This window comes from Leuresthes tenuis, unplaced genomic scaffold (genome assembly GCF_036924035.1).
Source record: "Leuresthes tenuis unplaced genomic scaffold, fLeuTen1.0.hap1 SCAF_12, whole genome shotgun sequence".
Classification (NCBI taxonomy): Eukaryota; Metazoa; Chordata; class Actinopteri; order Atheriniformes; family Atherinopsidae; genus Leuresthes; species Leuresthes tenuis.
The window spans coordinates 12474142-12498640 of record NW_027325366.1 but is presented as its reverse complement, the minus strand read 5'-3'; the positions used below and the strand labels follow the sequence as shown (position 1 = coordinate 12498640).

The following is a 24499-nucleotide window of genomic DNA, read 5'->3' as shown; positions in this document are numbered from 1 at the left end:
TGATCAAAACAGGGAATGGAGGTGGTTCAGCTGCAAGGTGTGAATGTCTGACTAAAGTTTGTAAAAACCGTGTAAGACAAGGGGCGAATGTCCGAAAATGTATGATCAAAAGAGGGAGCGGAGGTTTTCGGCTGCAAGGTCTGAATGTCCAACCATAATTTGTAAAAATCGGGGAAGAAAAGGCTCTACACCATCAAAAGCGGGAGCAGAGGTGTTCAGGTGCAAGAAGGTCTGAATGTCCGAAATAATTACTGAAAAATGGGTAAGAAAAGGTGCGAATGCCAAATCATACATCATCAAAAGCAGGAGCGGATGTGTTCGGCTACAAGAAGGTTTGAATGTCCGACCATAGTAAGTAATAGGTGGGTAAGAAAAGGCTCGAATGCCCGACTATACACCATCAAAAGCGGAAGCGGAGGTGTTCGGCTGCAAGACGGTGTGAACGTCCGACCAAAGTTTGTAAAAAGCATTAAGAAAATGTTCGAATATCCAACCAAACATAATCAAAAGCGGGAGCAGAGCTGTTCGACTGCAAGTAGGTGTGAATATCAGATCATAATTTGCAAAAAGCTGATGAGAAAGGGTGAGAATGCCCGACTATACACTATCAAATGTGGGAGCGGAGGTGTTCGTCTGTGAGTAGGTGTGAATGTCCGACCATAATTGCTGAAAAATGTGTTAGAAAAGGTAAGAATGCCGGACCATATATCATCAAAAGCGGGAGAGGTTGTGTTCGGCTGCAAGAAGGTGTGAATGTCCAGCCATAATTACTCACAAACGGGTAAGAAAAGGTACCATTGCCAGACCATATATGATCAAAACAGGGAGCGGAGGTGGTTCAGCTGCAAGAAGGTTTGAATGTCCGACTAAAGTTTGTAAAAAGCGGGTAAGACAAGGTGTGAATGCCCGACAATGTATGATCAAAAGAGGAGCGGAGGTTTTCGGCTGCAAGAAGGTCTGAATGTCCACCCATAATTACTGAAAAATGGGTAAGAAAAGGTGCGAAAGCCCAACCGCACATGATCATAAGTGGATGAGAAGGTGTTCGACTGCAAGTAGGTGTGAATGTAAGATCATAATTTGTAAAAAGCGGGTAAGAAAAGGTAAGAATGCCCAACCATAAATTATCAAAAGCGGCAGCAGAGTTTCGGCTGGTATTTATCAATGTCTAGATAGATTTCAACAAAAAACAACGTTGTACTTTGCAGTAAAAGAAAGTGCAAATCAAAAGTTTTATGAATCCGAGAATAAGCTTATTTTCATGAGTTCTGCACGATTTTGGATTTTATGTATAAAATGAATTTCTTCACGCAAACTAAGTTAACACTGCTTTGTCCTTCATATGTACCCATTTCTACATATATTTCAAGCATAAACTTCCTCATATTACCCTGAATGAGAAAGAGCCACACTTGTGATTAAGCCATACCTCCCTTTTGAGAAGTTCTGCATGATTTGGGATTTTATCTATAAAATTAATTCCTTCACTCAAACTATGTTAAAACGGCTTTTACCTTCATATTTATCAATGTCTCGATAGATTTAAACAAAAAACAACGTTGTACTTTGCAATAAAAGAAAGAGCAAATCAAAAGTTTTAGGAATCCGAGAATAAGCTTATTTTCATGAGTTCTGCACGATTTCGGATTTTATGTATAAAATGAATTCATTCACTCAAACCAAGTTAAAACTGCTTTTTCCTTCATATTTTTCAATGTCTAGATCGACCTCAACAAAGAACAACATTGTATTTTGCAGTAGAAGAAAGAGCAAAACTGAAGGATCAGGAATCCGAGAATAAGCTTCTTTTCATACGTTCTGCATGATTTGGGATTTTATGTATAAAATGAATTCCTTCACTCAAACTAAGTTAAAACTGCTTTGTCCTTCATATGTACCCATTTCTACATATATTTCAAGCATAAACTTCCTCATACTACCCTGAATGAGAAAGAACCACACTTGTGATTAAGCCATACGCCCCTTTTGAGGAGTTCTGCATGATTTGGGATTTCAACTTCTTCTACTGCAAAGTCCAATGTTTTTCTTTGTTGAAGTCGATCTAGACATTGATGAATATGGAAGGACAAAGTAGTTTTAACTTGGTTTGAGCAAAGCAATTCATTTTATAGCAAAATCCGAAATCGTGCAGAACTCATGAAAGCAGGCTTATACTCGGATTCCTGAAACTTTAGATTTGCTCTTTCTTTTACTGCAAAGTACAACGTTGTTTTTTTTTTGTTTAAATCTTTCTAGACATGGTAAATATGAAGGACAAAGCAGTTTTAACATAGTTTGAGTGAAGTAATGCATTTTATAAGCAAAATCCCAAATCATGCAGAACTCACGAAATGCTTTTTCTCGCTTTTCACTGCTTTTTACAAACTTTGGTCGGACGTTCACACCTTCTTGCATCCGAACACCTCCGCTTCCGCTTTTGATGATGTATATTCGGGCATTCGAACCTTTTTTTACCCGCTTTTTACAAACCATTGTCGGACTTTCACACCTTCTTGCAGCCGAACACCACCTCTCCCGCTTTTGATGATGTATGGTCCAGTATTCTTACCTTTTCTAACACATTTTTCAGCAATTATGGTCGGACATTCACACCTACTCACAGCTGGACACCTCCGCTCCCGCTTTTGATCATACAATGTTGGGACATCGCTCCTTGTCTTACCAGCTTTTTACAAACTTTAGTCGAACATTCACACCTTCTTGCAGCTGAACACCTCCGCTCCCGCTTTTTATGGTGTATAGTCGGGCATTCGAACCTTTTCTTACCCGCTATTTACAAACTATGGTAGGACATTCAAACCTTCGTGTATCCGAAAACCTCCGCTCTCTCTTTTGATCATACATTGTCGGACATTCGCACCTTTTCTTACCCGCTTTATACAAACCATGGTCGGACTGTCACACCTTCTTGTAGCCGAACACATCCGCTCCCGCTATTGATTGTGTACAGTCGGGTATTTTAACCTTTTCTTACCCGCTTTTTACCAAGTATGGTCGGACATTCACACCTTCGTACAGCGGAACACCTCCGCTCCCTCTTTTGATGGTGTATGTTCGGGCATTCAAACCTTTTCTTACCCGCTTTTTCCAAACTATGGTCGGCTATTCACAGCTTCCTCTCCACCATACTTGTATGGTGGGATATTCACACCCACTTGCATCCGAAAACCTCCGCCCCAAATTTTGTTGATATTTAGTCGGATTCGCACCTTACCCGCTTTTGGCAAACTATGGCCTTCTTGCAGCCAAACAACTCTGATCTTGCTTTTGATGATGTAAGGTTGGGCATTCAGACCTTGCTTCACCTGCTTTTCACCAAATATAGTCGGACATTCACACCTTCTTGCAGCCGAACACTTCCGCTCCACCTTTTAGTGTTCCATCACACCTTTTTTTTCACCGCATTTTATACATTATGGTTGGACATTTTCAACCACTTTCATCCGAAGACCTCTCCTCCCGCTTTTGTTAATATATTTGAACTTTAGTTTGACATTCAAACCTTCTTGCATCTGAACCACCTCCGCTCCCTGTTTTGATCATATATGGTCTGGCAATACTACCTTTTCTTACCCGTTTGTGAGTAATTATGGCTGGACATTCACACCTACTTGCAGCCGAACACCACTTTTCCCGCTTTTGATGATGTATGGTCCGGCATTCTAGTCTTTTCTAACACATTTTTCAGCAATTATGGTTTGACATTCACACCTACTCACAGCCGAACACTTCCGCTCCCGCATTTGATGGTGTATAGTCGGGCATTCTCACCCTTTCTCATCAGCTATTTGCAAATTATGATCTGACATTCACACCTACTTGCAGTCGAACAGCTCTGCTCCCGCTTTTGATTATGTTTGGTTGGATATTCGAAACTTTTCTTCACTGCTTTTTACAAACTTTGGTCGGACGTTCACACCTTCTTGCAGCCGAACACCTCCGCTTCCGCTTTTGATGGTATATATTTGGGCATTTGAACCTTTTCTTACCCGCTTTTTACAAACCAGGGTCGGACTTTCACACCTTTTAGTAGCCGAACAACTCCGCTCCCGCTATTGATTGTGTACAGTCGGGTATTTTCACCTTTTCTTACCCGCTTTTTACCAACTATGGTCAGACATTCACACCTTCTTACAGTGGAACACCTCCGCTCCCTCTTTTGATGGTGTATGTTCGGGCATTCGAACCTTTTCTTACCCGCTTTTTACAAACTATGGTCGGACATTAAAACCTTCTTGTAGCCGAACACATCCACTCCTGCTTTTGATGATGTATGGTTGGGCATTCGTACCTTTTCTTACCCATTTTGCAGTAATTATGGGTGGACATTCACACCTTTTTGCATTTTAACACCTCCTCTCCCGCTTATGATCATGTGCGGTTTGATATTCGAAAATTCTCTTCCATGTTTTCTAGCAATTATTGATGGACATTCAGACCGTCTTGAAGCTGAACACCTCCGCTCCAGCTGTTGATGGTGTATAGTCGGGCTTTCGAGCCTTTTCTTCCCCGATTTTTACAAATTATGAATGGACATTCAGACCTTCTTTCAGCCGAAAACCTCCGCTCCCTCTTTTGATCATACATTGTCGGGCATTCACACCTTTTCTTACAAGCTTTTTACAATTCATGGTCGGACTTTCACACCTTTTAGTAGCGGAACAACTCTGCTCCCGCTATTGATTGTGTACAATAGGGTATTTTAACCTTTTCTTACCTGCTTTTTGCCAATTATGGTTGGACATTCACACCGTCTTACAGCGGAACACCTCCGCTCCCTCCTTTGATGGTGTATGTTCGGGCATTCGAACCTTTTCTTACCCGCTTTTTACAAACTATGGTCACACATTCAAACCTTCTTGTAGCCGAACACATCCACTCCTGCTTTTGATGATGGGTATTCAAACCTACTTGTTGCCCGCTTTTCATTAATTATTGGTGGACATACACACCTTGTCGCAGCCAAACACCTCAGCTCCCTGTTAGGATCATGTATGGTTGGGCATTCGTACCTTTTCTTACCCATTTTGCAGTAATTATGGGTGGACATTCACACCTTCTTGCATTTGAACACCTCCTCTCCCGCTTATGATCATGTGCGGTTTGATATTCGAAAATTCTCTTCCATGTTTTCTAGCAATTATTGATGCACATTCAGACCTTCTTGCAGCTGAACACCTCCGCTCCAGCTGTTGATGGTGTATAGTCGGGCTTTCGAGCCTTTTCTTCCCAGATTTTTACAAAATATGGATGGACATTCAGAACTTGTTTCAGCCGAAAACCTCCGCTCCCTCTTTTGATGATACATTGTCGGGCATTCGCACCTTTTCTTACCCGCTTTTTACAAACCATGGTCGGACTTTCACATCTTCTTGTAGCCGAACAACTCCGCTCCCGCTATTGATTGTGTACAGTCGGGTATTTTAACCTTTTCTTACCCGCTTTTTGCCAACTATGGTCGGACATTCACACCTTCTTACAGCGGAACACCTCCGCTCCCTCCTTTGATGGTGTATGTTCGGGCATTCGAACCTTTTCTTACCCGCTTTTTACAAACTATGGTCAGACATTCACACCTTCTTGCAGCCGAACACTTCCGCTCTACCTTTTAGTGTTCTATGGGGTATTCACACCTTTTTTTTCACCGCATTTTATAGATTATGGTTGTAAATTCTCACCCACTCTTATCCGAAGACCTCTCCTCCTGCTTTGGTTAATATATAGTCGGGCATTCGAACCTTTTCTTACCCGCTTTTTACAAATTATGGTCGAACATTCACACCTACTTGCAGCCGAACACCTCCGCTCCCGCTTTTGATGGTGTATAGTCGGGCATTCGCACCTACTTGCAGCCGAATACTTCCGCTCCACCTTTTAGTGATGTATGGTTGGCATTTGCACCTTTTCTTACCCTTTCTTACCCTACTGATTGCTTAAGATTAAGTTGTTTTTTCTCAAACTACAACATTTTTTTAATTGTTGAAACTTTATTTGAAGTGGATAAATAAGGAGGACAAACAGTTTTAAGTTTGGCTGATAGAAGGAATTAATTTTATAGCAAAATCTGTATTTCGTCATATGTCGAGAGATGCTTATTGCTGAAGAAGTTCTTTCTCATTCTACAAAGTACAATGTTGTTTATCGTTGAAACTTGATTAGACATGAATAAATATGAAGGACAAAGCAGTCTTAACTTGGTTAGAGTTAAGGAATTCGTTTTATAGGAGAATCCGAATTCGTGCATAACTCGTAAAATAGAGCTTATTTTCGGATTCCTGAAGAATGAGTCTGGTTCTTTCTCATAATACAAAGTTTGTTGTTTATTGTTGAAACTTCATCAGAAGTGAAGAAATAAATGAATGCCTATCAACAAATGTGGGATCTAAACTCTAGTGCTTCCTCTAAAATAATTTCCTTTCTCAATTCAGAAATGTGTGTGTGTAAGTCACAACACCCGTGACACCAAAACGGCTTTCTTTTCTCTCTTTTCTCTACACTCTGCACTGTGAGCACACACACCAAATCAGAAAGGCTTTTTTCTCTCTTTTCTACATTATGGACTGTGGGGAAACAAAACCGCTCTCTCTTTTTTTTTTTGATTGTGTGCCAGGGCGTTGTCTCACGTATTAGATTATGCTTAAGATACGAATGGGTTTATCAGTCACATCAGAATCCATACATACTGATCCTCCCGTAATAAAATGGTCGGATCTTATCAAACACACTTTGTTTCTTGTGACAATCAAGTCAGCGAAACAGCGTATACACGTCAAGACACTGAATCAAGTTTGCCACAAGAACTCATAAGTTTGGCAGTATTGCTCTGCCGTCAGCAATCATACACCCATTTTATTTTCGTGAGACGTGCAGGCACCTGTTCATCTACTGTTCTATCACTATGAATTAGTTTATCTATTATCAATAAGGATACTTCTACAACTACTATCAAAGTATGTCCGGACTTCTTATGTTGTCAGTTGCTATATATGAATAAGTGGGTAGCTACTGACAAGCATTAAGCATGTCACACAGCCCAAACATATAACATTTCAGGACACACCACACAGTTAACAACCACAGTGAAGTGTCAAAGCCCAAACATTCAACAGGACACTTACACAACACATTCAAATCAAACAGTCAGACAACATACAAGAACATATACCCCAGCCGGCATTGCTCCCTGCCTATTTTCCTACAGCTCACTATGTGTGCGCACACCTTTATTCACAAACTCTTCAACTTATACTCTTTTACCGAAGCTGCTACAGCTCGATTGGCCGAATACCCTTAGATCCTATTTCGGTGAATTTGACATCTGCCTTACATGTAACAGATTAGCGGTTTAGCAGTTTTAATTTAGTTTGAGTGAAGGAATTCATTTTATAGCAAAATCCGAAATCGTGAAGCACTCATGAAAGTAAGCTTATTCTCGGATTCCTGAAACTTTCGATTTGCTCTTTCTTTTACTGCAAAGTACAACGTTGTTTTCTTTGTTTAAATCTTTCTAGACATGGTAAATATGAACGACAAAGCAGTTTTAACATAGTTTGAGTGAAGGAATTAATTTTATAGATAAAATCCCAAGAGTCTGCAGAGAAAAGAGAGTGAATGCGAAGTAGACTTTAACACGGCTATGGGAGCGAGCCGAGTGTCGGCTAACCGGGAGAATTGCTTGAAAGAAACGCGACACCGAATGAGCGGTCAGAACAAAGCCTCAATACGGGATTCTCGTGATGTTTTTGTTGCTGCCTTGTCTTTTGCATAGAGTAAAAGACAAGGCAGCCATCGAATAGGGCCCGATTGTTCCTACTTGGTCAGCCGAGGAGCAAGGGGGGGGGCAAGCGTCTCAACCAAGCAAAGCTCACCATGGGGAAGGTGGCTATACCAACTAGCCTGATGCCCTGCTCCCGCAGTGACGGATAATCGTACTCTGGTTTCTCTTCATAACATACAAGTCTTTCGCCTTTTACTAAAGACTTCCGTGGAGAGCAGCACTAATGAGTTGTTTCTATTATTGGCAGGCTTTACCTTTGCGGGTGAAGCCCTTTCTGTCTGTGCAAAAGAAATCTTGCTACTTTGCAGAGTGACTTCTCTGAGTAGAGTCGCCTTACTTGTTGCGACTGTGCCGATGTTCGAAGCTGGAGTGCAAAGTTGTTGCTTGAATGGTGCTTGCTGGAGCATGCGGGAGTGCAAAGTTATACCATTTAAAAGGGCTGAAGAGTGCTCAGTGCAGCGGGTGGGCGGAGGTGCAACGTGACACTCTGGCCACCTATGGCCATAAAAAGAACACTGCTACAAGTGCGCATTGTGCCAGCAAGGGCCCTCGGACCTGAAACAGTGGACAGTTATCGCTTCTCGGCCTTTTGGCTAAGATCAAGTGTAGTATCTGTTCTTATCAGTTTAATATGTCCTCTATACGAGGACAACATATTAAATGGATTTTTAAGAATAGGAGTTGAAAAAGAAGCTTGCTCCGTTCACTCCAAGCCTCGACCCGGTACTGCAGTGCCGCTGGGAACGGTGCGCTATCCTCTGCTCTTGTGAAAAAGCAAACAGCGGTGCAGGATGGAAGTTTCAGGGAGCCCAAGATGAAACTTTCTTTTAATCTGCTGAGAAAAGAGAGTGAATGCGAAGTGGACTTTAACACGGCTCTGGGAGCGATCCGAGTGCGGGCTAACCGGGAGAATTGCTTGAAAGAAACGCGACACCGAATGAGTGGTCAGAACAAAGCCTCAATATGGTGTTCCCGTGGTGTTTGTGGCTGCCTTGTCTTTTGCACAGAGTAAAAGACAAGGCAGCCATCGAATAGATTGTTTCTACTTGGTCAGCCGAGGAGAGGGGGGGGGGGGGGCAAGCGTCTCAACCAAGCAAAGCTCACCAAGTAGGAACAATCGGGCCCTTTTCGATGGCTGCAACACCTGAAAGAGATATTGATGCGAGACCCGATCAAATGCTTTTTCAAAGTCTAAATTTAAGATGACAAGCCGGGTGTTTCTGTCTCTAGCGTAATCAATGATGTCTCGAATCAGTACGAGGCTGTCGGTGAGTTGTCTCCCTGAGATGGCACAAGCTTGGTCTGGGTGAATTACCTCCTCTAAAACAGAGGACATCCGTGTCGCTAAAACCTTGCTAAAAAGTTTACAGTCAAAGTTTAAAAGTGTGATGGGCCTCCAATTCTTTAGGTCAGTCTTATCATTTTTTTTATAAAGTAGAGTCACTATTCCCACTCTAAAACTGTCAGGCAGTCGGTCGAGTTTTTCAAAATCTTTAAAAACATCTAAAATGTCTGATGATAAAAGGTCCCAATAGGTCAGATAGAATTCTGCAGGAAGCCCGTCTAAACCCGGAGCTCGACTTCTCTTAAAACCTGTTAGGCATTTTTTTAAGTGTGCATTCTCTTTTACGGTTTTGTCAACGAATTTTAAGATTTCTGCCGATGTTTCCAAGTGCACTGGTTTCTCTTTGTACATGTTACTATAAAAGGTATGTACAGTTTCAATCATCTCCTGCGTGGATTTTGTTAAAAACCCATCTTCTCTTTTTAGATTTTGAATACACTCCTTTTTATTTATAACTTTCTTTCTTTTTCACCTTCCTCAATTTCCTGCTCCCTGCTTCTTACAAAAATTCCTTTACTCTTTATTTCTGCTAAAACTGACATTTCCTTTTTGACATCTTTGATTTCTTCTTTAAAGTCTATGCCAAACTGATTTAGTTTAAAGTAGCGCTGTAAGCGTTTATGTAGTCCCATCATACATCTATTCTCTTTCCTTTTTTTACGTTTACCTTGCTGTTTAAAAAAAGTCTGGGTCGTTTCCTTCACCATTTCCCACCATTGTGCATGTGTTTCGTAGAGGTCTTGAAGGGTCTGCCACTCTTTATAACATTGCCTGTACTGACTGACTATGATTTCATCCTCCAACAGGGAACAGTTGAGTTTCCACAGACCACTTCCTACCGTAACACCAGAAGGGGGTGAAAGGGTGCAGGAGAGCATAAGGTGGTCTGAAAAGAAAACAGGGGTTAATCTAACATCAGTGGGTGGGCAATCTCTAGTAAAGAAATAATCAATGCGAGAGGCTCTGGTGCCATCATGACTAAACCAGGTGAAGCCCTCCTCTCTGGGATGCATGGTTTTAAAACAGTCAGTAAGCTTAAAATCCCTGCATATGCCCTGAAGTAAAATCGAAGTCTTATCCACTTTAAAATCTACCCCTGCTCTTTTTCTATCTTTCCTGCTCAAGATACAGTTAAAATCCCCTCCTACAACTAAAGGTACTTGCCCTAGCATGTAAAGCTGTATATCTTCTAAAAGGTCATACCTTTCATTTTTTCCATTGAAACCATAAATATTTAAGAGGTTAAAGTCTTGCCCCATAAAATTCAAGTGTGCTAAAAGTGCCCGTCCGTCTCTCACCACTGTGCTACCTTTCACCAGAACATGCGGATTTTTAATTAGAATGGCCACACCATCATTTTTATTTTGATTTGAGCCACTCCATATCGATAAATGGGGCCACATTTCCTCCCACTGTCTATGGTTTTTTAAAAAAGGTAGTCCACATTCTTGTATTAAAAACACATCTGATTTTATGGAGTCTAAGAAGGATAAAATACTCTGGGCTCTTGTCTTTGATTTCACACTTCTCACATTTAGTGTTGAGAAGGTGAGAACCATTAAAAGCATAAAGGAAAGTAGGTATGTCATTTTCGTTTTTCTAAGTTATCAAAACAAATTACACACAGGTTATTTCTTGGGAAACTAGCTCTTCCTTCATTTCTTTAGGTGAAAAGTGAGTAGGGTGATCTATATTTCCTTTTCGGACTCTCGGTGTTGGCCTCTGACGCAATGTTGCATTTAACTTTGAGTCCCTGGGGGTTGATTGCAGAGCTGAAGTTAAAAAGGAGAGCTCATTTGGTGAGTCGGAGGGGAAGACTCTAGGTTCTTCCACTGAAGAACTGTCTGAAAGGGACCTAACCCTTCCCCTCTTCTCTGATACCACTGGGGAATCAGAGGCTCAGATGCCGTCCTCTTCGGCTTTTGACCTTCGGGGAGGTGAGTATCTTCACTAGACTCACCTGTCTGCTCTTCCTCCTCATTTAGCGTAGCTCCACCCTCTGCCTGTGAATTCTCACAGACTTCAACACTGAGTGGTGAGGCCTCTACAGGCCCCTCCCTTTTTTGCTCCTCACTTCCAATCCAAGCTTTTGGCGGGAAGTTTGAATTTATTGGGTCAACCTCTTCACTTTGTTCACCAACTGCCACCTTTGGTCCTTCTCTTTGTTGGCTTGACTGTGGCTTTACCGTCTTTAATTTGCTGGCAAAAGATTTAGGGCAATCTCTGAAGAGGTGATTTAATTCTCCACAGAGATTACATTTCCTGCCATTTGGACACTCTCCAAAAGTTTGCCCAATTTCTCTGCTCTTCCCACATAACACCTTGGTACAAGCCTTAACCAGGTGCCCATGCTCACCACACTTGCGGCAGAACTTAGGCTGCCCCTGGTAGTGGATGTAACCTCGGTTTTCAAGGTGGCCAGAGTGTCGCCCACCCGCTGCACTGAGCACTCTTCAGCCCTTTTAAATGGTATAACTTTGCACTCCCGCACGCTCCAGCAAGCACCATTCAAGCAACAACTTTGCACTCCAGCTTTGAACATCGGCACAGTCGCAACAAGTAAGGCGACTCTACTCAGAGAAGTCACTCTGCACAGTAAGAAGATTTCTTTTGCACAGACAGAAAGGGCTTCACCCGCAAAGGTAAAGCCTGCCAAAAATAGAAACAACTCATTAGTGCTGCTCTCCACAGAAATCTTTAGTAAAAGGCGAAAGACTTGTACGTTATGAAGAGAAACCAGAGTACGATTATCCGTCACTGCGGGAGCAGGGCATCAGGCTAGTTGGCATAGCCACCTTCCCCATGGTGAGCTTTGCTTGGTTGAGACGCTTGCTCCCCCCCCCCCCTTGCTCCTCGGCTGACCAACTAGGAACAATCGGGCCCTATTCGATGGCTGCCTTGTCTTTTACTCTGTGCAAAAGACAAGGCAGCAACAAAAACACCACGAGAATCCCGTATTGAGGCTTTGTTCTGATCGCTCATTCGGTGTCGCGTTTCTTTCAAGCAATTCTCCCGGTTAGCCCACACTCGGCTCGCTCCCATAGCCGTGTTAAAGTCTACTTCGCATTCACTCTCTTTTCTCAGCAGACTCTTGGGATTTTATCTATAAAATGAGTTAAAAAAGGTAAAAATACCAGTCCATACATCATCAAAATCGGGAGAGGTGGTGTTCAGCTGCAAGAAGGTCTACATGTCCATCAATAATTGCTAGAAAACATGAAAGAAACTTTTCGAAAATCAAACCGCACATGATCATAAGTGGGATAGGAGGTGTTCATCTGCAAGGTGTGAATGTCAACCCATAATTCCTGAAAAATGGGCAAAAAAAAGGTGTGAATGCCCAACCATACATCATCAAAAGCAGGAGTGGAACTGTTCGGCTACAAGAAGGTGTGAACGTCCAACCAAAATATGTAAAAAGCAGTTAAGAAAAGGTTCGAATATCCAACCAAACATAATCAAAAGCGGGAGCAGAGCTTTTCGACTGCAAGTAGGTGTGAATGTCAGATCATAATTTGCAAAAAGCTGATGAGAAAGGGTGAGAATGCCCGACTATACATCATCAAATGCGGGAGCGGAGTTGTTCGGCTGTGAGTAGGTGTGAATCTCCGACCATAATTGCTGAAAAATGTGTTAGAAAAGGTAAAAATGCCGGTCCATACATCATCAAAAGCGAGAGAGGTTGTGTTCGGCTGCAAGTAGGTGTGAATGTCCAGCCATAATTACTCACAAACGGGTAAGAAAAGGTAGTATTGCCAGACCATATATGATCAAAACAGGGAGCGGAGGTGGTTCAGCTGCAAGAAGGTTTGAATGTCCGACTAAAGTTCAAATATATTAAAGAAAGCGGGAGGAGAGGTCTTCGGATGAGAGTGGTTGAAAATTTCCGACCATAATGTATAAAATGCGGTGAAAAAAAGGTGTGAATACCCCATAGAACACTAAAAGGTGGAGCGGAAGTGTTCGGCTGCAAGAAGGTGTGAATGTCCGACTATATTTGGTGAAAAGCAGGTGAAGCAAGGTCTGAATGCCCAACCTTACATCATCAAAAGCGAGATCAGAGGTGTTTGACTGCAAGAAGGCCATAGTTTGCCAAAAGCGGATAAGGTGCGAATGTCCGACTAAATATCAACAAAATTTGGGGCAGAGGTCTTCGGATGCAAGTGGGTGTGAATATCCAACCATACAAGTATGGTGGAGAGGAAGCTGTGAATAGCCGACCATAGTTTGGAAAAAGCGGGTAAGAAAAGGTTTGAATACCCGAACATACACCATCAAAAGAGGGAGCGGAGGTGTTCCGCTGTACGAAGGTGTGAATGTCCGACCATAGTTGGTAAAAAGCGGGTAAGAAAAGGTTAAAATACCCGACTGTACACAATCAATAGCGGGAGCGGATGTGTTCGGCTACAAGAAGGTGTGAAAGTCCGACCATGGTTTGTAAAAAGCGGGTAAGAAAAGGTGCGAATGTCCGACAATGTATGATCAAGAGAGAGAGCGGAGGTTTTCAGATACAAGAAGGTTTGAATGTCCCACCATAGTTTGTAAAAAGCGGGTAAGAAAAGGTTCGAATGCCCGACTATACACCTTCAAAAGCGGGAGCAGAGGTGTTCCGCTGTAAGACGGTGTGAATGTCCGACCATAGTTGGTAAAAAGCGGGTAAGAAAAGGTTAAAGTACCCGACTGTACACAATCAATAGCGGGAGCGGAGTTGTTCGGCTACAAGAAGGTGTGAAAGTCCGACCATGGTTTGTAAAAACCGGGAAGAAAAGGCTCGAAAGCCCGACTATACACCATCAAAAAGAAGGTTTGAATGTCCATCAATAATTGCTTTAAAACAAGAAAGTAAATTTTCGAATATCAAACCGTACATGATCATAAGCGGGAGAGCAGGTGTTCCGCTGTAAGACGGTGTGAATGTCCGACCATAGTTGATAAAAAGCGGTTAAGAAAAGGTTAAAATACCCGACTGTACACAATCAATAGCGGGAGCGGAGTTGTTCGGCTACTAAAAGGTGTGAAAGTCCGACCCTGGTTTGTAAAAAGCGGGTAAGAAAAGGTTCGAATGCCCGAACATACATCATCAAAAGAGGGAGCGGAGGTGTTCCGCTGTAAGACGGTGTGAATGTCCGATCATAGTTGGTAAAAAGCGGGTAAGAAAAGGTTAAAATACCAGACTGTACACAATCAAAAGAGGGAGCGGAGTTGTTCAGCTAAGAGAAGGTGTGAAAGTCCGACCATGGTTTGTAAAAAGCGGGTAAGAAAAGGTTCGTATGCCCGAATATACACTATCAAAACCGGAAGCGTAGGTGTTCGGCTGCAAGAAGGTGTGAACGTCCGACCAAAGTTTGTAAAAAAGCAGTTAAGAAAAGGTTCGAATATCTAACCAAACATAATCAAAAGCGGGAGCAGAGCTGTTCGACTGCAAGTAGGTGTGAATGTCAGAGAATAATTTGCAAAAAGCTGATGAGAAAGGGTGAGAAATCCCGACTATACACCATCAAATGCGGTAGCGGAGTTGTTCGGCTGTGAGTAGGTGTGATTCTCCAACCATAATTGCTGAAAAATGTGTTAGAAAAGGTAAGAATGCCGGTCCATACATAATCAAAAGCGGGAGAGGTGGTGTTCGGCTGCAAGTAGGTGTGAATGTCCATTTAAAATTGCTTTAAAACATGAAAGAAAATTTTCGAATATCAAACCTTACATGATCATTAGCGGGAGAGGAGGTGTTCAGCTGCAAGAAGATGTGAATATCCACCCATAATTACTGAAAAATGGGTAGGAAAAGATGCGAATGTCCAAACATAAATCATCAAAAGCAGGAGTGGAGTTGTTCAGCTACAAGAAGGTATGAAAGTCCAACCATGGTTTGTAAAAAGCGGGTAAGAGAAGGTTTGAATACCCGAATATATACCATCAAAAGCGGAAGCGGGGTTGTTCGGCTGCAAGAAGGTGTGAACGTCCGACCAAAGTTTGTAAAAAGCAGTTAAGAAAAGGTTTGAATATCCAACCGAACATAATCAAAAGCGGGAGCAGAGCTGTTCGACTGCAAGTAGGTGTGAATGTCAGATCATAATTGCTGAAAAATGTGATAGAAAAGACTAGAATGCCGGACAATACATCATCAAAAGCGGGAGAGGTGGTTTTTCGGCTGCAAGTAGGTGTGAATGTCCAGCCATAATTACTCACAAACGGGGGAAGAAAAGGTAGTATTTCCAGACCACACATGATCAAAACAGGGAATGGAGGTGGTTCAGCTGCAAGGTGTGAATGTCTGACTAAAGTTTGTAAAAACCGTGTAAGACAAGGGGCGAATGTCCGAAAATGTATGATCAAAAGAGGGAGCGGAGGTTTTCGGCTGCAAGGTCTGAATGTCCAACCATAATTTGTAAAAATCGGGGAAGAAAAGGCTCTACACCATCAAAAGCGGGAGCAGAGGTGTTCAGGTGCAAGAAGGTCTGAATGTCCGAAATAATTACTGAAAAATGGGTAAGAAAAGGTGCGAATGCCAAATCATACATCATCAAAAGCAGGAGCGGATGTGTTCGGCTACAAGAAGGTTTGAATGTCCGACCATAGTAAGTAATAGGTGGGTAAGAAAAGGCTCGAATGCCCGACTATACACCATCAAAAGCGGAAGCGGAGGTGTTCGGCTGCAAGACGGTGTGAACGTCCGACCAAAGTTTGTAAAAAGCATTAAGAAAATGTTCGAATATCCAACCAAACATAATCAAAAGCGGGAGCAGAGCTGTTCGACTGCAAGTAGGTGTGAATATCAGATCATAATTTGCAAAAAGCTGATGAGAAAGGGTGAGAATGCCCGACTATACACTATCAAATGTGGGAGCGGAGGTGTTCGTCTGTGAGTAGGTGTGAATGTCCGACCATAATTGCTGAAAAATGTGTTAGAAAAGGTAAGAATGCCGGACCATATATCATCAAAAGCGGGAGAGGTTGTGTTCGGCTGCAAGAAGGTGTGAATGTCCAGCCATAATTACTCACAAACGGGTAAGAAAAGGTACCATTGCCAGACCATATATGATCAAAACAGGGAGCGGAGGTGGTTCAGCTGCAAGAAGGTTTGAATGTCCGACTAAAGTTTGTAAAAAGCGGGTAAGACAAGGTGTGAATGCCCGACAATGTATGATCAAAAGAGGAGCGGAGGTTTTCGGCTGCAAGAAGGTCTGAATGTCCACCCATAATTACTGAAAAATGGGTAAGAAAAGGTGCGAAAGCCCAACCGCACATGATCATAAGTGGATGAGAAGGTGTTCGACTGCAAGTAGGTGTGAATGTAAGATCATAATTTGTAAAAAGCGGGTAAGAAAAGGTAAGAATGCCCAACCATAAATTATCAAAAGCGGCAGCAGAGTTTCGGCTGGTATTTATCAATGTCTAGATAGATTTCAACAAAAAACAACGTTGTACTTTGCAGTAAAAGAAAGTGCAAATCAAAAGTTTTATGAATCCGAGAATAAGCTTATTTTCATGAGTTCTGCACGATTTCGGATTTTATGTATAAAATGAATTCATTCACTCAAACCAAGTTAAAACTGCTTTTTCCTTCATATTTATCAATGTCTCGATGAATTAAACAAAAAACAACGTTGTACTTTGCAATAAAAGAAAGAGCAAATCAAAAGTTTTAGGAATCCGAGAATAAGCTTATTTTCATGAGTTCTGCACGATTTCGGATTTTATGTATAAAATGAATTCATTCACTCAAACCAAGTTAAAACTGCTTTTTCCTTCATATTTTTCAATGTCTAGATCGACCTCAACAAAGAACAACATTGTATTTTGCAGTAGAAGAAAGAGCAAAACTGAAGGATCAGGAATCCGAGAATAAGCTTCTTTTCATACGTTCTGCATGATTTGGGATTTTATGTATAAAATGAATTCCTTCACTCAAACTAAGTTAAAACTGCTTTGTCCTTCATATGTACCCATTTCTACATATATTTCAAGCATAAACTTCCTCATACTACCCTGAATGAGAAAGAACCACACTTGTGATTAAGCCATACGCCCCTTTTGAGGAGTTCTGCATGATTTGGGATTTCAACTTCTTCTACTGCAAAGTCCAATGTTTTTCTTTGTTGAAGTCGATCTAGACATTGATGAATATGGAAGGACAAAGTAGTTTTAACTTGGTTTGAGCAAAGCAATTCATTTTATAGCAAAATCCGAAATCGTGCAGAACTCATGAAAGCAGGCTTATACTCGGATTCCTGAAACTTTAGATTTGCTCTTTCTTTTACTGCAAAGTACAACGTTGTTTTTTTGTTTAAATATTTCTAGACATGGTAAATATGAAGGACAAATCAGTTTTAACATAGTTTGAGTGAAGTAATGCATTTTATAAGCAAAATCCCAAATCATGCAGAACTCACGAAATGCTTTTTCTCGCTTTTCACTGCTTTTTACAAACTTTGGTCGGACGTTCACACCTTCTTGCATCCGAACACCTCCGCTTCCGCTTTTGATGATGTATATTCGGGCATTCGAACCTTTTTTTACCCGCTTTTTACAAACCATTGTCGGACTTTCACACCTTCTTGCAGCCGAACACCACCTCTCCCGCTTTTGATGATGTATGGTCCAGTATTCTTACCTTTTCTAACACATTTTTCAGCAATTATGGTCGGACATTCACACCTACTCACAGCTGGACACCTCCGCTCCCGCTTTTGATCATACAATGTTGGGACATCGCTCCTTGTCTTACCAGCTTTTTACAAACTTTAGTCGAACATTCACACCTTCTTGCAGCTGAACACCTCCGCTCCCGCTTTTTATGGTGTATAGTCGGGCATTCGAACCTTTTCTTACCCGCTATTTACAAACTATGGTAGGACATTCAAACCTTCGTGTATCCGAAAACCTCCGCTCTCTCTTTTGATCATACATTGTCGGACATTCGCACCTTTTCTTACCCGCTTTATACAAACCATGGTCGGACTGTCACACCTTCTTGTAGCCGAACACATCCGCTCCCGCTATTGATTGTGTACAGTCGGGTATTTTAACCTTTTCTTACCCGCTTTTTACCAAGTATGGTCGGACATTCACACCTTCGTACAGCGGAACACCTCCGCTCCCTCTTTTGATGGTGTATGTTCGGGCATTCAAACCTTTTCTTACCCGCTTTTTCCAAACTATGGTCGGCTATTCACAGCTTCCTCTCCACCATACTTGTATGGTGGGATATTCACACCCACTTGCATCCGAAAACCTCCGCCCGAAATTTTGTTGATATTTAGTCGGATTCGCACCTTACCCGCTTTTGGCAAACTATGGCCTTCTTGCAGCCAAACAACTCTGATCTTGCTTTTGATGATGTAAGGTTGGGCATTCAGACCTTGCTTCACCTGCTTTTCACCAAATATAGTCGGACATTCACACCTTCTTGCAGCCGAACACGTCCGCTCCACCTTTTAGTGTTCTATCACACCTTTTTTTTCACCGCATTTTATACATTATGGTTGGACATTTTCAACCACTTTCATCCGAAGACCTCTCCTCCCGCTTTTGTTAATATATTTGAACTTTAGTTTGACATTCAAACCTTCTTGCATCTGAACCACCTCCGCTCCCTGTTTTGATCATATATGGTCTGGCAATACTACCTTTTCTTACCCGTTTGTGAGTAATTATGGCTGGACATTCACACCTACTTGCAGCCGAACACCACTTTTCCCGCTTTTGATGATGTATGGTCCGGCATTCTAGTCTTTTCTAACACATTTTTCAGCAATTATGGTTTGACATTCACACCTACTCACAGCCGAACACTTCCGCTCCCGCATTTGATGGTGTATAGTCGGGCATTCTCACCCTTTCTCATCAGCTATTTGCAAATTATGATCTGACATTCACACCTACTTGCAGTCGAACAGCTCTGCTCCCGCTTTTGATTATGTTTGGTTGGATATTCGAAACTTTTCTTCACTGCTTTTTACAAACTTTGGTCGGACGTTCACACCTTCTTGCAGCCGAACACCTCCGCTTCCGCTTTTGATGGTATATATTTGGGCATTCGAACCTTTTCTTACCCGCTTTTTACAAACCAGGGTCGGACTTTCACACCTTTTAGTAGCCGAACAACTCCGCTCCCGCTATTGATTGTGTACTGTCGGGTATTTTCACCTTTTCTTACCCGCTTTTTACCAACTATGGTCAGACATTCACACCTTCTTACAGTGGAACACCTCCGCTCCCTCTTTTGATGGTGTATGTTCGGGCATTCGAACCTTTTCTTACCCGCTTTTTACAAACTATGGTCGGACATTAAAACCTTCTTGTAGCCGAACACATCCACTCCTGCTTTTGATGATGTATGGTTGGGCATTCGTACCTTTTCTTACCCATTTTGCAGTAATTATGGGTGGACATTCACACCTTTTTGCATTTTAACACCTCCTCTCCCGCTTATGATCATGTGCGGTTTGATATTCGAAAATTCTCTTCCATGTTTTCTAGCAATTATTGTTGGACATTCAGACCGTCTTGAAGCTGAACACCTCCGCTCCAGCTGTTGATGGTGTATAGTCGGGCTTTCGAGCCTTTTCTTCCCCGATTTTTACAAATTATGAATGGACATTCAGACCTTCTTTCAGCCGAAAACCTCCGCTCCCTCTTTTGATCATACATTGTCGGGCATTCACACCTTTTCTTACAAGCTTTTTACAATTCATGGTCGGACTTTCACACCTTTTAGTAGCGGAACAACTCTGCTCCCGCTATTGATTGTGTACAATAGGGTATTTTAACCTTTTCTTACCTGCTTTTTGCCAATTATGGTTGGACATTCACACCGTCTTACAGCGGAACACCTCCGCTCCCTCCTTTGATGGTGTATGTTCGGGCATTCGAACCTTTTCTTACCCGCTTTTTACAAACTATGGTCACACATTCAAACCTTCTTGTAGCCGAACACATCCACTCCTGCTTTTGATGATGGGTATTCAAACCTACTTGTTGCCCGCTTTTCATTAATTATGGGTGGACATACACACCTTGTCGCAGCCAAACACCTCAGCTCCCTGTTAGGATCATGTATGGTTGGGCATTCGTACCTTTTCTTACCCATTTTGCAGTAATTATGGGTGGACATTCACACCTTCTTGCATTTGAACACCTCCTCTCCCGCTTATGATCATGTGCGGTTTGATATTCGAAAATTCTCTTCCATGTTTTCTAGCAATTATTGATGCACATTCAGACCTTCTTGCAGCTGAACACCTCCGCTCCAGCTGTTGATGGTGTATAGTCGGGCTTTCGAGCCTTTTCTTCCCAGATTTTTACAAAATATGGATGGACATTCAGAACTTGTTTCAGCCGAAAACCTCCGCTCCCTCTTTTGATGATACATTGTCGGGCATTCGCACCTTTTCTTACCCGCTTTTTACAAACCATGGTCGGACTTTCACACCTTTTAGTAGCGGAACAACTCTGCTCCCGCTATTGACTGTGTACAATCGGGTATTTTAACCTTTTCTTACCCGCTTTTTGCCAACTATGGTCGGACATTCACACCTTCTTACAGCGGAACACCTCCGCTCCCTCCTTTGATGGTGTATGTTCGGGCATTCGAACCTTTTCTTACCCGCTTTTTACAAACTATGGTCAGACATTCACACCTTCTTGCAGCCGAACACTTCCGCTCTACCTTTTAGTGTTCTATGGGGTATTCACACCTTTTTTTTCACCGCATTTTATAGATTATGGTTGTAAATTCTCACCCACTCTTATCCGAAGACCTCTCCTCCTGCTTTGGTTAATATATAGTCGGGCATTCGAACCTTTTCTTACCCGCTTTTTACAAATTATGGTCGAACATTCACACCTACTTGCAGCCGAACACCTCCGCTCCCGCTTTTGATGGTGTATAGTCGGGCATTCGCACCTACTTGCAGCCGAATACTTCCGCTCCACCTTTTAGTGATGTATGGTTGGCATTTGCACCTTTTCTTACCCTTTCTTACCCTACTGATTGCTTAAGATTAAGTTGTTTTTTCTCAAACTACAACATTTTTTTAATTGTTGAAACTTTATTTGAAGTGGATAAATAAGGAGGACAAACAGTTTTAAGTTTGGCTGATAGAAGGAATTAATTTTATAGCAAAATCTGTATTTCGTCATATGTCGAGAGATGCTTATTGCTGAAGAAGTTCTTTCTCATTCTACAAAGTACAATGTTGTTTATCGTTGAAACTTGATTAGACATGAATAAATATGAAGGACAAAGCAGTCTTAACTTGGTTAGAGTTAAGGAATTCGTTTTATAGGAGAATCCGAATTCGTGCATAACTCGTAAAATAGAGCTTATTTTCGGATTCCTGAAGAATGAGTCTGGTTCTTTCTCATAATACAAAGTTTGTTGTTTATTGTTGAAACTTCATCAGAAGTGAAGAAATAAATGAATGCCTATCAACAAATGTGGGATCTAAACTCTAGTGCTTCCTCTAAAATAATTTCCTTTCTCAATTCAGAAATGTGTGTGTGTAAGTCACAACACCCGTGACACCAAAACGGCTTTCTTTTCTCTCTTTTCTCTACACTCTGCACTGTGATGACACACACCAAATCAGAAAGGCTTTTTTCTCTCTTTTCTACATTATGGACTGTGGGGACACAAAACCGCTCTCTCTTTTTTTTTTTGATTGTGTGCCAGGGCGTTGTCTCACGTATTAGATTATGCTTACGATACGAATGGGTTTATCAGTCACATCAGAATCCATACATACTGATCCTCCCGTAATAAAATGGTCGGATCTTATCAAACACATTTTGTTTCTTGTGACAATCAAGTCAGCGAAACAGCGTATACACGTCAAGACACTGAATCAAGTTTGCCACAAGAACTCATAAGTTTGGCAGTATTGCTCTGCCGTCAGCAATCATACACCCATTTTATTTTCGTGAGACATGTGCAGTCACCTGTTCATCTACTGTTCTATCACTATGAATTAGTTTATCTATTATCAATAAGGATACTTCTACAACTACTATCAAAGTATGTCCAGACTTCTTATGTTGTCAGTTGCTATATATGAATAAGTGGGTAGCTACTGACAAGCATTGAGCATGTCACACAGCCCAAACATATAACATTTCAGGACACACCACACAGTTAACAACCACAGTGAAGTGTCAAAGCCCAAACATGTAACATTCAACAGGACACTTACACAACACATTCAAATCAAACAGTCAGACAACATACAAGAACATATACCCCAGCCGGCATTGCTCCCTGCCTATTTTCCTACAGCTCACTATGTGTGCGCACACCTTTATTCACAAACTCTTCAACTTATACTCTTTTACCAAAGCTGCTACAGCTCGATTGGCCGAATACCCTTAGATCCTATTTCGGTGAATTTGACATCTGCCTTACATGTAACAGATTAGCGGTTTAGCAGTTTTAATTTAGTTTGAGTGAAGGAATTCATTTTATAGCAAAATCCGAAATCGTGAAGAACTCATGAAAGTAAGCTTATTCTCGGATTCCTGAAACTTTAGATTTGCTCTTTCTTTTACTGCAAAGTACAACGTTGTTTTTTTTTTTGTTTAAATCTGTCTAGATGTGAAGGACAAAGCAGTTTTAACATAGTTTGAGTGAAGGAATTCATTTTATAGATAAAATCCCAAGAGTCTGCTGAGAAAAGAGAGTGAATGCTAAGTAGACTTTAACACGGCTCTGGGAGCGAGCCGAGTGTGGGCTAACCGGGAGAATTGCTTGAAAGAAACGCGACACCGAATGAGCGGTCAGAACAAAGCCTCAATACGGTGTTCCCGTGGTGTTTTTGATGCTGCCTTGTCGATTGCACAGGGGCAAGCGTTTCAACCAAGCAACGCTCACCATGGGGAAGGTGGCTATGGCAACTAGCCTGATGCCCTGCTCCCGCAGTGATGGATAATCGTACTCTGGTTTCTCTTCATAACATACAAGTCTTTCGCCTTTTACTAAAGACTTTCGTGGAGAGCAGCACTAATGAGTTGTTTCTATTTTTGGCAGGCTTTACCTTTGCGGGTGAAGCCCTTTCTGTCTGTGCAAAAGAAATATTGTTACTGTGCAGAGTGACTTCTCTGAGTAGAGTCGCCTTACTTGTTGCGATTGTGCCGATGTTCGAAGCTGGAGTGCAAAGTTGTTGCTTGAATGGTGCTTGCTGGAGCATGCGGGGGTGCAAAGTTATACCATTTAAAAGGGCTGAAGAGTGCTCAGTGCAGCGGGTGGGCGGAGGTGCAACGTGACACTCTGGCCACCTATGGCCATAAAAAGAACACTGCTACAAGTGCGCATTGTGCCAGCAAGGGCCCTCGGACCTGAAACAGTGGACAGTTATCGCTTCTCGGCCTTTTGGCTAAGATCAAGTGTAGTATCTGTTCTTATCAGTTTAATATGTCCTCTATACGAGGACTACATATTAAATGGATTTTTAAGAATAGGAGTTGAAAAAGAAGCTTGCTCCGTTCACTCCAAGCATCGACCCAGTACTGCAGTGCCGCTGGGAACGGTGCGCTCTTCTCTGCTCTTGTGAAAAAGCAAACAGCGGTGCAGGATGGAAGTTTCAGGGAGCCCAAGATGAAACTTTCTTTTAATCTGCTGAGAAAAGAGAGTGAATGCGAAGTAGACTTTAACACAGTTCTGGGAGCGAGCCGAGTGTGGGCTAACCGGGAGAATTGCTTGAAAGAAACGCAACACCGAATGAGTGGTCAGAACAAAGCCTCAATACGGTGTTCCCGTGGTGTTTGTGGCTGCCTTGTCTTTTGCACAGAGTAAAAGACAAGGCAGCCATCAAATAGGGCCCGATTGTTCCTACTTGGTCAGCCCAGGAGCAAGGGGGGGGAGCAAGCGTCTCAACCGAGCAAATCTCACCAAGTAGGAACAATCGGGCCCTATTCGATGGCTGCAACACCTGAAAGAGATATTGATGCGAGACCCGATCAAAAGCTTTTTCAAAGTCTAAATTTAAGATGACAAGCCGGGTGTTTCTGTCTCTAGCGTAATCAATGATGTCTCGAATCAGTACGAGGCTGTCGGTGAGTTGTCTCTCTGAGATGGCACAAGCCTGGTCTGGGTGAATTACCTCCTCTAAAACATAGGACATCCGTGTCGTTAAAACCTTGCTAAAAAGTTTACAGTCAAAGTTTAAAAGTGTGATGGGCCTCCAATTCTTTAGGTCAGTCTTATCATTTTTATCAGAAGTGAAGAAATAAATGAAAAGGTAGAAATGCCGGTCCATACATAATCAAAATCGGGAGAGGTGGTGTTCAGCTGCAAGAAGGTCTAAATGTCCATCAATAATTGCTAGAAAACATGAAAGAAAATTTTTGAAAATCAAACAACACAT

At 42.1% G+C, this 24499-nt stretch overlaps 5 non-coding genes across 5 annotated transcripts; 4 read left to right on the top strand and 1 right to left on the bottom strand.

The window, feature by feature from the left end:
• The first annotated feature begins 7949 nt into the window (after positions 1–7949).
• LOC140265913 (U5 spliceosomal RNA) lies at positions 7950–8063 on the top strand. The gene has a single exon (XR_011906595.1). It is a non-coding gene; the product is annotated as a U5 spliceosomal RNA (small nuclear RNA).
• A 308-nt stretch (positions 8064–8371) lies between these two features.
• LOC140320591 (U2 spliceosomal RNA) lies at positions 8372–8555 on the top strand. The gene has a single exon (XR_011918424.1). It is a non-coding gene; the product is annotated as a U2 spliceosomal RNA (small nuclear RNA).
• Positions 8556–11774: 3219 nt separating this feature from the next.
• LOC140265951 (U5 spliceosomal RNA) lies at positions 11775–11888 on the bottom strand. Its single transcript, XR_011906631.1, has one exon. It is a non-coding gene; the product is annotated as a U5 spliceosomal RNA (small nuclear RNA).
• Positions 11889–23067: 11179 nt separating this feature from the next.
• On the top strand, positions 23068–23181 carry LOC140265992 (U5 spliceosomal RNA). The gene has a single exon (XR_011906667.1). It is a non-coding gene; the product is annotated as a U5 spliceosomal RNA (small nuclear RNA).
• A 308-nt stretch (positions 23182–23489) lies between these two features.
• On the top strand, positions 23490–23673 carry LOC140320555 (U2 spliceosomal RNA). Its single transcript, XR_011918391.1, has one exon. It is a non-coding gene; the product is annotated as a U2 spliceosomal RNA (small nuclear RNA).
• The last annotated feature ends 826 nt before the right edge of the window (positions 23674–24499 follow it).